Source organism: Trichomycterus rosablanca, chromosome 3 (assembly GCF_030014385.1).
Source record: "Trichomycterus rosablanca isolate fTriRos1 chromosome 3, fTriRos1.hap1, whole genome shotgun sequence".
Lineage (NCBI taxonomy): Eukaryota > Metazoa > Chordata > Actinopteri > Siluriformes > Trichomycteridae > Trichomycterus > Trichomycterus rosablanca.
In genome coordinates this window covers 54476373-54489867 of record NC_085990.1, presented here as the reverse complement: position 1 = coordinate 54489867, position 13495 = coordinate 54476373, and the positions used below count along the sequence as shown (strand labels likewise).

Sequence of the window (13495 nt, the reverse complement as noted above, 5' to 3'; positions counted from 1 at the left end):
TCGACATCATTTTATCATTTTGTAGAAAGTAAATTAAACATTTCATATAATTGTACGTGGTGAATCACACAAGTAACAGGATTTGACTTGGATGGCTTAAATCTGACATCGCTCAGAACATCAGGTGAACCTGTATCATCTGGGACACTGCAAGACTGACTTTGATCCTGCAACATGCTGTACATGCTGAAAAGCTCCTCGACCAAGAACAGAAGAAGAAAGCAAAAGTCAGAGCTGAAGAAACACACAAGGCTCAGCTAACATTGCTACAAATGGAAGAGGGCGTGGTCCAGGCAGGGGCAGAGGAAGGGGGTGTGGCAGAGGCCAAGAAAGCCTAGAAGTCTGTGACAATAATGGATGCAAAAAAGTGCCTAAGCAGAATTAGGTAACAAAAGGTCCATGCTTCATTAGCAAGAAAGGCATTGGGCCAGTGAGTGTCCCAACAAAAATTAGAACAATGGAGTAGACTGAAAGGAGGAGGAGGACTGGGGGGTACTGAATGGTACTGAAATACAGTTTTTATTAGACTCAGGAGCAGGAAGTTCAGTCATTAGAACTGATGAATTTGAGGTAATTCCAAAGAAGGGTGGAAGATTCATGCATTCAGTTGGGGCATCAGGAGTCACAGTTACTGAATATTATTCAGTAACGGTAAAATGTCATATGCAAGGCCCTGAGCCTTTTAAATTTTCATTTCTGTTGTCAGATCAGTGCCCAGTACATTTATTGGGGCGAGATCTAATGTGCAAATTAGGTACTACCCTAGTCTGTGAACCTGATAGGCTAACAATCTAAATGACCCAACCTAATTCCTTCCAGGGTATATGATGGACATCAAACCCCTGCTTTATGTTTATTCATGGCAGCTCTGCAGTCACAGCATGAATGTAGTAAATCTGAAGCTCACAGAACACGCTCACTTGCTTACTAAAGCCTGAGTTATACTTTCGCATCTGAGCGTAGCGCATGACTCAGCACACTGCGCGCGAACCTGTGAGAACGGCAGAAGCATTTATAGTTTATGCGTCATTCGTTGCTGTTTTCTCCGAAACGACAGGTGGCAGTACAAAGAAATACCCCATTCTGCTGAAGTGCGGCGCGCGCGATACGCGCAGTTTCAAAAATCGAGAGGTGCACGACGCCCATGGGCGGAGCCACCGCAACTGCGTCATTTTTGGCGTGCGCACCCTCGCGCCAGTTGCGATGCGTGAAGTATAAACCTAGCTTTACCCAGTGAACACAACCTTCATAAAATCTGAAAATTTGCATTGCACTGCACACATCCACAAGGGGGAGCCAGATCACCAGTATGAAACAGAGTTTAAACAGAGTTTAGAGAGTTAAAGAAGCCAGATAAGCTGGTGCTAAAACGTTTGTTTTGTAGTTAAAATAGGAGCGCAGTTAAAGTTGATTTATCTAGAGTTAATAAAAGGAAGGCAATCCACACCTCTTTTATGTAAATCTGCCCCACATGAATCAATGGACTGATTTGGGTCGTTGGATGTTGGAACTGTTGATGTGTGTTGGTTGGACAGAAACTGTGGCTCCTTTGGTGCTTGAGAATAAGCAAATGCCTGGTTTCTGTATGAAGATGAACTGGGTCTCTCATGTAGAGAGAACAGCTGAGTTGTGTCCAAATATGGTGGTGACAAGTCACAAACAGTTTAAGGGCAACTGGCAAACATGATGTTAAAAACTGTCCACCTGTCCATATCACACCTAAGTCGGCTTTTCGACCCTGTAAAGCCCAATATCCACTGAAACCAGAAACCATCAGCGGTATCACACCCGTGTTTAAAGCTTTGTTGTAATCAGGGGTTACTATATCTAATTTCGGTAAAAAAGAATGGAAATTTGTCCATGATTTGAAAGCTGTAAATGATGATGTAGTTGATGTAAATGATGATGTAGTTCCCAAATGTTCCTAATCCATACACAATCTTGACCCAGATACCACCATGCTGCACATGGTTCTCAGTAGTGGACCTGGCAAATGCCTTCTTTGTGTTCCAATTCACCCTGACAGCCATTATTGGTTTGCATTCTCGTTTAATGGAAAATCATACATGTTCACTCAGTTGTGTCAAGGTTATTGTGAGTCTCCTACTATCTATAATGAGGCCCTAAAAACTAGCCTAGAATCACTGAACCTCACACCAGGGTCAGTTCTATTACAATACGTGGATGATTGTTGGCAGCTCCAATGAAGGAGCAATGTGAAAATGACACAGTGTAACTAGCAAAGGAGAGACATCAAACGAGGGACATAGAGCCAGTCTTTCAAAATTACAGTTTGTACAACAGGAAGTTAAATTCCTGGAGCATCTTATTTCTGCAGAAGGGAAAAGACTAGAAAACAGCAGTGTTTAAGCCATACAGAAAATACCTAAACCAATCACAAAGAAACAACTAATGTCTTTCTTAGGTATTTGCTCTTACTGCAGAACCTTCAGTTCTCGAGACCCTCTTAAGTGCAGTTGCTCATAGGAAGGGCCTACAGGCCCACAGTGCACTTAGTTGGAATCCTGAAGCAGACCAAGCTTTCGAAACAATAAAAGAAGCTCTCCAAATGACTCCAACACTGGCAGTGGATGAAAAAGGAGGGTGCATGACCTCAGTATTACTCCAGGACCATGGAGGTAAAGACCAGTAGCTTATTTTTCAGCTAAATTAGACCCTGTAGCAGCAGGTCTCCCAATGTGTTCACATGCTGTGGCAAACCTTGTTGGTACCATGTCTCTCAACTACTGCTAGAAAAAAAAACTGCTCACATGACGCCCGCCAGATGGCTGAGGTACAACACTGTATTACCTGAAATGTCTAACATCACACTGAGAAGATGTACTGTACTTAATCCTGCTACTCTCCTTCCTACAGAAAATTAAGGTGAACCACATGATTGTGTTGTTAATGAAGTTTACTCTCCTAGACCAGATTTATAGGAAACCCTGCTACAAAATCTAGATATGGAACTGTTCGTTAATGGATCTGCATACAGGAACAGAAACTGTCAAATCACAATCATTAGCATCTCATCTGTCAGCTCAAGCTGCTGAATTGGTAGCACTGACAGAAGCATGTAAATTAGCTGAGGGGAAAACTGTTAACATTTTTACTGACAGTAGATATGCATTTGGGGTATTTCACAATTTGGGGACAATTCATCACAACCTTATTTCTGCACTCCGGGATGCAATTCTACCTCCAAGGGCTATTGCTGTATGTAAATGTGAAGCTCACATCTTACGTTCTGATCTAAAGGGACGAAGTTGGTATGGTTTTAATGATAAACCGTGTCTTCCAAAAAAAAAAGTTTTTGCATTATGCTAAATTTATATATACACAAGTATCTCAAGACATTGGAATGTTGCATGAGCTGCGCAACAAATAATGTAGGTAAAGGCATTAAGACCAGCCAAAGCTATACTTTATTGGTCATATATACATATACAGGTGTACAGTACAATGAAATTCTTTCTTCGCATATCCCAGCTTGTTTGGAAGCTGGGGTCAGAGAGCAGGGTAAGCCACCTTACGGTGCCCCTGGAGCAGACAGGGTTAAGGGCCTTGCTCAAGGACCCAACAGTAGCTGCATAGCAGAGCCTGGATTTGAACCGCCAATCTTCCAGTTGATAGCCCAAAGCGCTACCACTGTCCCAAAAAAGTGCCCACCCACCGGCAGATCGACCCTTTCAACATCTCCAGATGGATTTCATTGAATTGGATCCAAGTGAAGGGAAAATGTTCTGTTTGGTAGTGGTTGATATGTTCTCCAAATTGGTTGATATATTCCCTACATCGAAACGGGATGCGAGTGCAGTAGCAAAGGCACTGATGACCGACATAATCCCAAGGTGGGGAATCCACATGTTGCACACATTACAAAGGCATTGCTGTGGAAGAAAGGAGTACGAGTACTGGACTGGCCTGCCTGCAGTGCACAGACAGTAAAGGTTGGAAAAACACCTCTCAAAAGATCATTATGAGCACTGGAGTTCCCCAGGGTTGTGTTCTGAGTCCTCTGTTGTTCACCCTGATGACACATGACTGCTGTGCCAAATACAACTCGAACCACATCATAAAGTTTGCAGACGACACAACGGTGGTGGGCCTTATCAGCAACGACGATGACTCTGCCTACCGAGAGGAAGTAAACCAACTCGTTGTCTGGTGTGATAAGAACAACCTGTTACTGAATGTGAACAACACAAAGGAAATCACTGTTGACTTCAGGAGGAAACACATGGTACATGCACCACTTACAATCCATGGCAACGCTGTGCAGTCAGAAGCACCAAGTTTCTGGGGGTGCACCTCACAGACGACCTGACATGGACTACACACACCACCTCCCTTGTCAAGCGGGCACAACAACGTCTTCATTTCCTTCAATGGATAAGAAGAGCAAACCTCCCCCCTCCGATCCTCACAACTTTCTACAAAGGTGCTATAAAGAACATTCTCGCCAACAGCCTTCAAGTCTGGTATGATAACTGCACAGCCTCAGAGCAGAAATCTCTCCAGAGAGTAGTGAGGACGACAGAGAGAATCATCAGAACCTCACTCCCTTCCCTAAAACAACTGTACCTGTCACGCTGCCTCTGACAAACGCTACCGCAGCATGCGATGCAGGACTGCAAGACTCAGCAAGAGCTTTTTTCCACAAGCCGCCAGACTACTTAACTCCCTGTAATAAACACACAACATACCTGGACACACTTACATACCTGGAAACATATTCATTATGAGGATAAGTGTAATCCACTCAAAATTGCGTTTGACTCTATTTTAGAATCTTTAGGCATCACCCAAAATGTAACAGGACCCACTCACCACTGTACCACAGAATGACTTAATTTCTGATCACTCCCTACTAATTTATGAAGTGTCTCTATCCAATAATATACAGCAACCACATCGTTTTAAATGTAAGCGCACTATTACATCTGCAACTGCAGCAGCGTTCATAAACTGCCTACCAGAAATACCAAATATATCAGCATCAGAACCTAAAGAACTAGATCAGGCAACTCAACACCTAGAGACCGTACTGCGCACAACCTTAGATAACGTAGCCCCACTCAAAACTAAACTGATTAGGGAGAAAAAACTTGCTCCTTGGTACAATGACCACACATGCGCACTTAAACAAGCAGCACGGAAATTAGAACGCAAGTGGCGTCACACTACACTGAAGGTGTATAAGATTGCTTGGAAAGATGCTCTAACTGAGTATAAACATGCACTTATAAAAGCTAAATCTTTATATTATTCGTCCCTAATAGAGAAAAATAAAAACAATCCTAGATTCCTTTTTGAGACAAATTAACTAAAATTAACTTAGTTAATTTTGTGTCCAAATGAACTACAAACGTCAAGGAAACCGAATCTAATATACCGCCTGACTGTACCAGCGATGATTTTTTAAAATTCTTTAATGACAAGATAGAAAAAATACGACTTCAGAGTCAAAGTGTGTCACTTGCCAATGTTAAGTATGGACTCACTCCGAGCAGCATTGGTGATAATAGTAACGAGTTAATCCAACTGAATTCCTTTAATCCAATCTCCCAAAATGAACTAACTGTGTTGATTAAATCATCTAAGTCATCATCGTGTATACTCGATCCTGTTCCAACTCGTTTACTTAAAGATTTACTCCCAGCTATTGTAGAGCCCCTGCTTACATTAATCAATGCATCCCTTAGCCTTGGGTATGTACCTAAATTGTTTAAAAGTGCCGTTATTAAACCCCTGATTAAAAAACCTAATCTTGATCCACATGTTCTAGCTAATTATAGGCCAATTACAAACCTTCCTTTTGTCTCTAAAATATTAGAAAAAGTCGTTTCCAAACAGTTATGTTCTTATTTGAATGAAAATTGTATTCATTATAAAAAATATAAATCAGGATTTAGACCCAATCATAGTACCAAAACCACATTAATTAGAGTAGTTAACGAGTTGTTAATGTCTTCTGATAATGGATGTGTCTCTTTTCTTGTTCTATTAGATCTTAGTGCAGCGTTTGATACGGTCGATCATAACATTTTACTATAAATGTTATAAAACTGAGGTTTTACTTGTTGGCTCTAAATCTGTGAGGGACGAGTTGTCTAACCTGGTGCTAAACCTAAACAATTTCTCTGTTACTCCCAGCTCTAATGTAAAAAACTTGGGTGTCACAATAGATTCAGATCTTTCCTTTGATACACACGTTAATAATATTACTAGAGTTGCTTTCTATCATTTCTGTATTATCTCTAAAATAAGAAATATACTATCTGTTAATGACGCTGAAAAACTGATCCATGCGTTTATAACTTCTGGGTTAGATTATTGTAATGCTCTTCTAACTGGATGCTCTGGTAGATCCATAAACAAACTCCAGTTAGTTCAAAATGCAGCAGCTCGAGTGCTAACTAGAACTAAAAAATTTGATCATATTAGTCCTGTTCTATCATCTCTACACTGGCTGCCAGTTAAATTCCGCATTGATTACAAAATACTTTTACTAACCTATAAAGCACTACATGGTCTGGCTCCACAGTATCTGAGTGAACTTATTAATCACTACAACCCAGCGCGTCCACTTCGTTCACAAGATGCAGGGTTACTTATAGTTCCTAAAATTAAAAAGACCACAGCTGGTGGAAGAGCATTTTCTTACAAAGCTCCACAACTTTGGAATAATCTTCCTGCCTCTGTTCGGGATTCGGACACAGTCTCAATGTTTAAGTCTAGACTGAAAACATATTTATTTTCTCAGGTTTTTGATTAAAATAGACAAAGGCGCAGAGCTTGGGGGTTCTTGGTCATAGAAACTTGTGGTGATCAGGGATGTTGGGTTGCTGTCGTTCTGCCTCTCTTGTCCGATCACTCAGGTTTGATGATGGTGGGGAGATGGGCGCTGATGTCCTATGAAAGCCTTCATGACCTTGTTACCTGCTTGCTCTCACTTTTAGTTATGCTGTAATAATTAGGGCTGCCGGAGTCTAAAACTCTCTGTAAAACTGTTTTACTCAACTAGCATTGTACATTATTAACTACATTCTCTGTTGTTTTACTCCAAAGGCATTCTGATGGAAACCTGTTTACCCGCCGAGGTTAAGGATTAAAGTTGAGACTGCAGTGCCAACGATGCTGCTTCTGCCAGATGTGACGGGTCTGGAGTAATTGCACCAAGAATGACAAGAACTACAGACTTTATTGAAGACTAGACCGAATAATAACTATATTATTATTATTTATTTATCTATTTATTGCCAGTTATAACTTTTAGTTAATTTAATTCTGTGTTTGTATGATTTGTGTAAATCATACAATTTATTTAAAGTATCCTCCAGGCCACCCAAGAAGGATGGGCCCTGTTGAGTCTGGTTCCTCTCAAGGTTTCTTCCTGTCATTTTCAGGGAGTTTTTCCTTGCCACAGTCGCCCTCGGCTTGCTCAACAGGGGTTTTTGTATCTGTTGGTCCTGGATTTTGTAAAGTTGCTTTGAGACAATGTCTATTGTAAAAAGCGCTATATAAATAAAGTTGACTTGACTTACAGACCACCTGAACATACATTATATTGCCAAAAGTATTTGCTCGTCTGATATGAACTTTAGTGACTCCCATTCTTAATCCACAGGGTTTAATATGATGTCACCCCCTTTGCAGCTATAACAGCTTCAACTCTTCTGGGAAGGCTTTTCACAAGGTTTAGGAGTGTGTTCATGGGAATTTTTGACCATTCTTCCAGAAGCGCACTTGTGAGGTCAGACACTGATGTTGGATGAGAAGACCTGGCTCACAGTCTCTGCTCTAATTCATCCCAAAGGTGTTCTATCAGGTTGAGCAAGTAAGTAAGTAAAGTTTATTTATATAGCGCTTTTCTAGGACCAAGCCACACAGTGCTTTACAATGTGGTAAAGTATAATACAATAAAAACACAAAAATTCATACTCATAAAAGCTACACAGTGACATAAAAACATAATACAATAGCACAAATAAAAAAAATATAAATGCACTTTAACTACACATACATACATACTGTATATATACACACATATACATACACAAACATACACATACACTTTTACAAAGAACTTCAGCCCCATTGCTTAAGATCACTACTCTGAAATGCTAATGAATAAAAATGTGTATTAAGACATTTCTTGAAGGTTAATGTAGACTCAGAGAGTCTGATATCGAGTGGGAGACTATTCCATAATTTAGGAGCCTGGACAGAAAAGGCACAGTCCCCTTTTCCGCCTCTGTTTGGTACGGGGCACAACCAGAAGCTCTTTATTAGATGACCTCAAAGACCTACAACTTTTGTGAGGAACCAGCAATTTACAAATATAATCAGGTGCTTCCCTAAATCTATCCTAAATTTTACCAGCAACCAATGAAGTGAGGCCAGCACTGGACTGATGTGGTCTCTACGTCTAGTTTTTGTTAAAAGCCGAGCAGCTGCATTCTGAACCATTTGGAGTCTTGACACAGCTCCTTGACTGAGGCAAGTATACAAAGCATTGCAGTAATCCAGCTAAAGATGAAATAAAACCATGGATGATTTTCTTAGTCTTGTAATGATTTTCTCTAAGTCTTGAAAAGACAAAACCTGTCTAAGCTTTGCAATATTTCTTAGCTGAAGGAAGCAAGACTGAACAAGCTTATTTATATGGCCAGAAAATTGCAAGTGAGAATCAAACACAACACCCAAATTTCTTGGGTAAGTGTTAATTCTTGAAACGAGAGAACCAAGGGCCACCCCCAAATCCCTGGGTATGTTGTCTAGACCAACAACTAGAACTTCGGTTTTGTCCTCATTTAATTTAAGAAAATTATAATTCATCCAATTCTTGATAGCTGCAATGCACTTAGATTGCCTAATCCACTGAATTCATTTCGCTTAACAGAGAGGTACAGTTGCATATCGTCTGCATAAAAATGAAAAGAAATATTAAAATGTCTAATTAAATTACCGAGGGGAAGCATATATAATAAGAATAAAACAGGGCCAAGAATAGAACCCTGAGGTACCCCACAGGTAAAATCAGCCTTCAAGGACATCTTATCTCCAATGGAAACAGAAAATTTCCTATTGGACAAAAATGACCAATCCAATGCTGATCCTGATATGCCAACCCATTCACTGAGCCTGTTTATTAGGATATCATGATCTACTGTATCAAAGGCTGTACTAAGATCAAGTAAAACCAACACTGTTATTTTCCCTGAATCTGAGTGCATTAAAATATCATTTAAGATTCTCACCAGTGCAGTTTCTGTGCTGTGCTTTTTTCGAAAACCAGACTGAAATTTTTCAAAGACATTATTTGCTTCCAGTGCATGCAGAAGTTGATCAGACACAACCTTCTCCAAGATTTTTGATAGAAAAGGAAGTTTTGAAATGGGTCTAAAGCTAGCACAATCATTTGGGTCAAGGCCTGGTTTCTTCAAAAGAGGCTGTACACTTGCCACTTTAAAACAGGTTGGTACAATGCCCGAACTAAGAGAAAGGTTCACAATGGCTAGCAAAAGAGGACCCACTGAGTTCAAAACTTTTTAAAGAAAGTTAGGAGGAATCACATCAAATGAACTAGAAGATGGTTGCAGGTACTGCACGATTCCCATTAGCTCATCCATAGAAATAAGAGTAAAACAATTTAAAACATCACTGTTATAGCTGACAGGACAAATTTCCACACAATCCGAAGGAGGAAAAATATTGGCTCTAATTTCAGTGATTCTGTTTAAAAAATACTCTCAAAACTGTTCACATCCAATGTCTGAATCTTGCCTGTTCAACTCAACACCATTAATGAGAGAATCAATGGTAGAAAACAGGAACCTTGGCCTATGCCTATTAACAGTAATTAAGTTATTAAAATATGCAGCTCTTGCATCCTTAACTTTACTGTTGTACACCACCATCAAATCCCTCATATACAGGTAGTGCACCTGAAGCTGGGACTGTTTCCATTTACGCTCTGCCTGTCTACGTTTCCTTTTGAGATCCAGAATTTCACTGTTTAACCAAGGAGATAGAGTTGTTAATTTAGATCTGGTCTTAAATGGAGCCACCTCATCTAAAACTGTTAAACATAAATCATTAAAAGCATCAGCCATAACAGTAAGATCTGCAGACTGCAATAATGGTGCAGATAAATCATTAAATATAGTTGAAAATTTTGCCGCTGAGTCTTCATTAAAAAGCCGAGAGCATATAATGTGTTTGGAACTTGAAGCTTTAGATTGAAAGATAGACTCAAAGCAAATGCATTTGTGGTCAGAAATTCCCAAATCTTCCGACCACAGAGAATTTAGACTAAGCCCTAAAGTAAAAACCAAATCCAAAGTATGTCCACGAACATGGGTTGGGCCTGACACATGTTGCACAAAATTAAAAGATTCAGCAGTATCTAAGAATTCTTTGGACCATGCACTTGCACTGTCATCTACATGCATGTTAAAATCCCCTAACAATAAAATCTTATCAAAGTCAAGTACAATGGATGACAACAATTCCGAGAATTCTAAAAGAAAATATGCATTTGTCTTAGGTGGCCGATAAATTACAACACAAAGCACTGGGTTATCACTTAAAACTTTAAAAGCCAGCAGTTCAAAACTTTCAAATACCCCCAAAGACACAGGAGAACAATTTAAACTGTTTTTAAAAACAGCAGCAAGTCCACCCCCACGCCCATTTAATCTTGGGCAATTAAAGCATCTATAATCTGGTGGGCACAGTTCGGAGAGCTGACAACTCTCACCAGGCTTCATCCACGTCTCTACTATAAACATAAAATCAAGATCCTTAGAAGAAATAAAATCATTTAGCATAAAAGACTTGTTTGAAATTGAACGAGCATTTATACAGGTGCTGGTCATAAAATTTATTTCAGTAATTCCATTCAAAAAGTGAAACTTGTATATTATATTCATTCATTACACACAGACTGATATATTTCAAATGTTTATTTCTTTTAATGTTGATGATTATAACTGACAACTAATGAAAACCCCAAATTCAGTATCTCAGAAAATTAGAATATTGTGACAAGGTACAATATTGAAGACACCTGGTGCCACACGCTAATCAGCTAATTAACTCAAAACACCTGCAAAGGCCTTTAAATGGTCTCTCAGTCTAGTTCTGTAGGCTACACAATCATGGGGAAGACTGCTGACATGACAGGTGTCCAAAAGACGACCATTGACACCTTGCACAAGGAGGGCCAGACACAAAAGGTCATTGCTAAAGAGGCTGGCTGTTCACAGAGCTCTGTGTCCAAGCACATTAATAGAGAGGCGAAGGGAAGGAAAAGATGTGGTAGAAAAAAGTGTACAAGAAATAGGGATAACCGCACCCTGGAGAGGATTGTGAAACAAAACCCATTGAAAAATGTGGGGGAGATTCACAAAGAGTGGACTGCAGCTGGAGTCAGTGCTTCAAGAACCACCACGCACAGATCAGAATCAGAATCAGAATCAGAATCGGGCTTTATTGGCCAAGTATGCTCACACATACAAGGAATTTGTTTTTGGTTACACAGATGCTTGCAGTGCACGAAAAATACAATACAGACAATCTTATTCACACAGCTCACTCTCTCTAACACACACATTCATACCTGTAAACATAGAAAACATTGTAAACATTTAGCATGTGCAATTTACATTGTAATTTTAAAAAGGTGCAGTTTTGTGCAATATAAAAACTATAGAAAATATAAAAATATATAAATATGAAATGGAAGTAAAGGTGAAAATCCTGTGTATGCCATTACATAAATGAAATAGGTAGTTTTTGATGTGCAAGTGTCCCGAGTATTAACAGTACAGTAGTGTTCAATTGTTCATGAGCGTAATGGAGTTTGGATAAAAGCTTCTCTGTAGCCTGGTCGTTCGGGTCTTCATGTGGCTGAAGCGTCGGCCTGATGGAAGGCACCGAAACAGGTGATGACCAGGGTGAAACGGGTCAGTGATGATTTTCTCTGCACGCTTCCTGGTTCTGGAGGCATGCAGGTCCAGCAGTGTGGGCAGCTTTACACCGATGGTCCTCTCTGCAGACTTGATGATGCGCTGCAGTCTCTTGGTGTCATGTTTTGTGATAGCGCTGCCCCACACTGTGATGGATGTGGTGACGATGGACTCTATGATGGCTGTGTAGAACTGCACCATCAGCTCTTGGGGTAGGTTGAACTTCCTCAGCTGGTACAGAAAGTACATCCTCTGTTGAGCCCTCTTGATGATGGAGTTGATGTTGCTGTCCCACTTCAGGTCCTTGGAGATCGTTGTGCCCAGGAACTTGTAGGACTCCACAGCCATCACAGTCCTGTCTAGGATGGTGAGTGCTGGCAGGGTTGGGGGTCTCCTCCTGAAGTCCACGGTCATCTCCACTGTTTTTGCTGTGTTCAGCTCCAGATTGTTCTGACTGCTCCAGAGGACAACCTGATCAACCACCCGTCTATAAGCAGACTCATCACTGTCACTGATGAGACCAATGACTGTAGTGTCATCTGCAAACTTCAGGATTTTAACAGAGGAGTCCATGGAGGTACAGTCATTTGTGTACAGCGAGAAGAGCAGTGGGGAGAGTACACAACCCTGTGGGGCACCTGTGCTGATGATTCTGGTCCCTGAAGTACACTTTCCCAGCCTCACCTGCTGTTTTCTGCCAGTAAGAAAGTCAGTTATCCACTGGCAGGTGGAGGCTGGTATGCTGAGTTCAGCCAGTTTGCTGTGTAGTTGTCCTGGAATAATTGTGTTGAAGGCTGAGCTGAAGTCCAGGAACAGAATTCTTGCATAAGTTCCCGGGTGATCAAGGTGTTGAAGGATGAAGTGGAGACCCATGTTCACTGCATCGTCCACCGACCGGTTGGCCCGATAGGCAAATTGCAGGGGGTCTAGCAGGGGGTCCGTGATTTCCTTAATGTGGTTGAGAACCAGTCTTTCAAAGGACTTCATGACCACAGAGGTCAGGGCAACAGGTCTGTAGTCATTTAGTCCTGTGGTAGTTGCCTTTTTGGGAATGGGTATTATTGTGGAGCATTTAAAACAGGATGGAACCACACACAGCTCCAGTGATCTGTTGAAGATCTTAGTGAAGACAGGTGCAAGCTGGTCTGCACAGGTCCTCAGGCAGGAGGGAGAGATTCCATCAGGACCTGGGGCCTTCTTGACTTTCTGTTTTTTAAAAAGTCTCAGCACGTCTTCCTCGCAGATCTTCAGGGCAGGCTGGATGGGTGGCTGATAGTCAGATGGGTGTGAAGTGGTGTTGGATGGGAGCTCGTTGCTGGGCTGTTCAAACCTGCAGTAGAATCTGTTAAGGTCGTCGGCCAGTTGACGATCTCCCATTGTCTGTGTAGGTGGCCTTTTGTAGCTGGTGATGTTCTGCAGACACCTCCAGGCGGTTGATGGCTCATTTGTGGACATCATGCTGCTTAGCTTGTTGGAGTAGTTCTTCTTTGCAGCCTTGATCTCTTTGGTTAGGGTGT

At 41.0% G+C, this 13495-nt stretch overlaps 1 protein-coding gene across 1 annotated transcript in view; it reads right to left on the bottom strand.

Annotated features, from left to right (window-relative positions):
- Window positions 1-13495, bottom strand: part of LOC134309979 (NACHT, LRR and PYD domains-containing protein 12-like) — a 112326-nt gene that overhangs the window by 14014 nt on the left and 84817 nt on the right. The gene's annotated exons all lie outside the window — the stretch shown is intronic.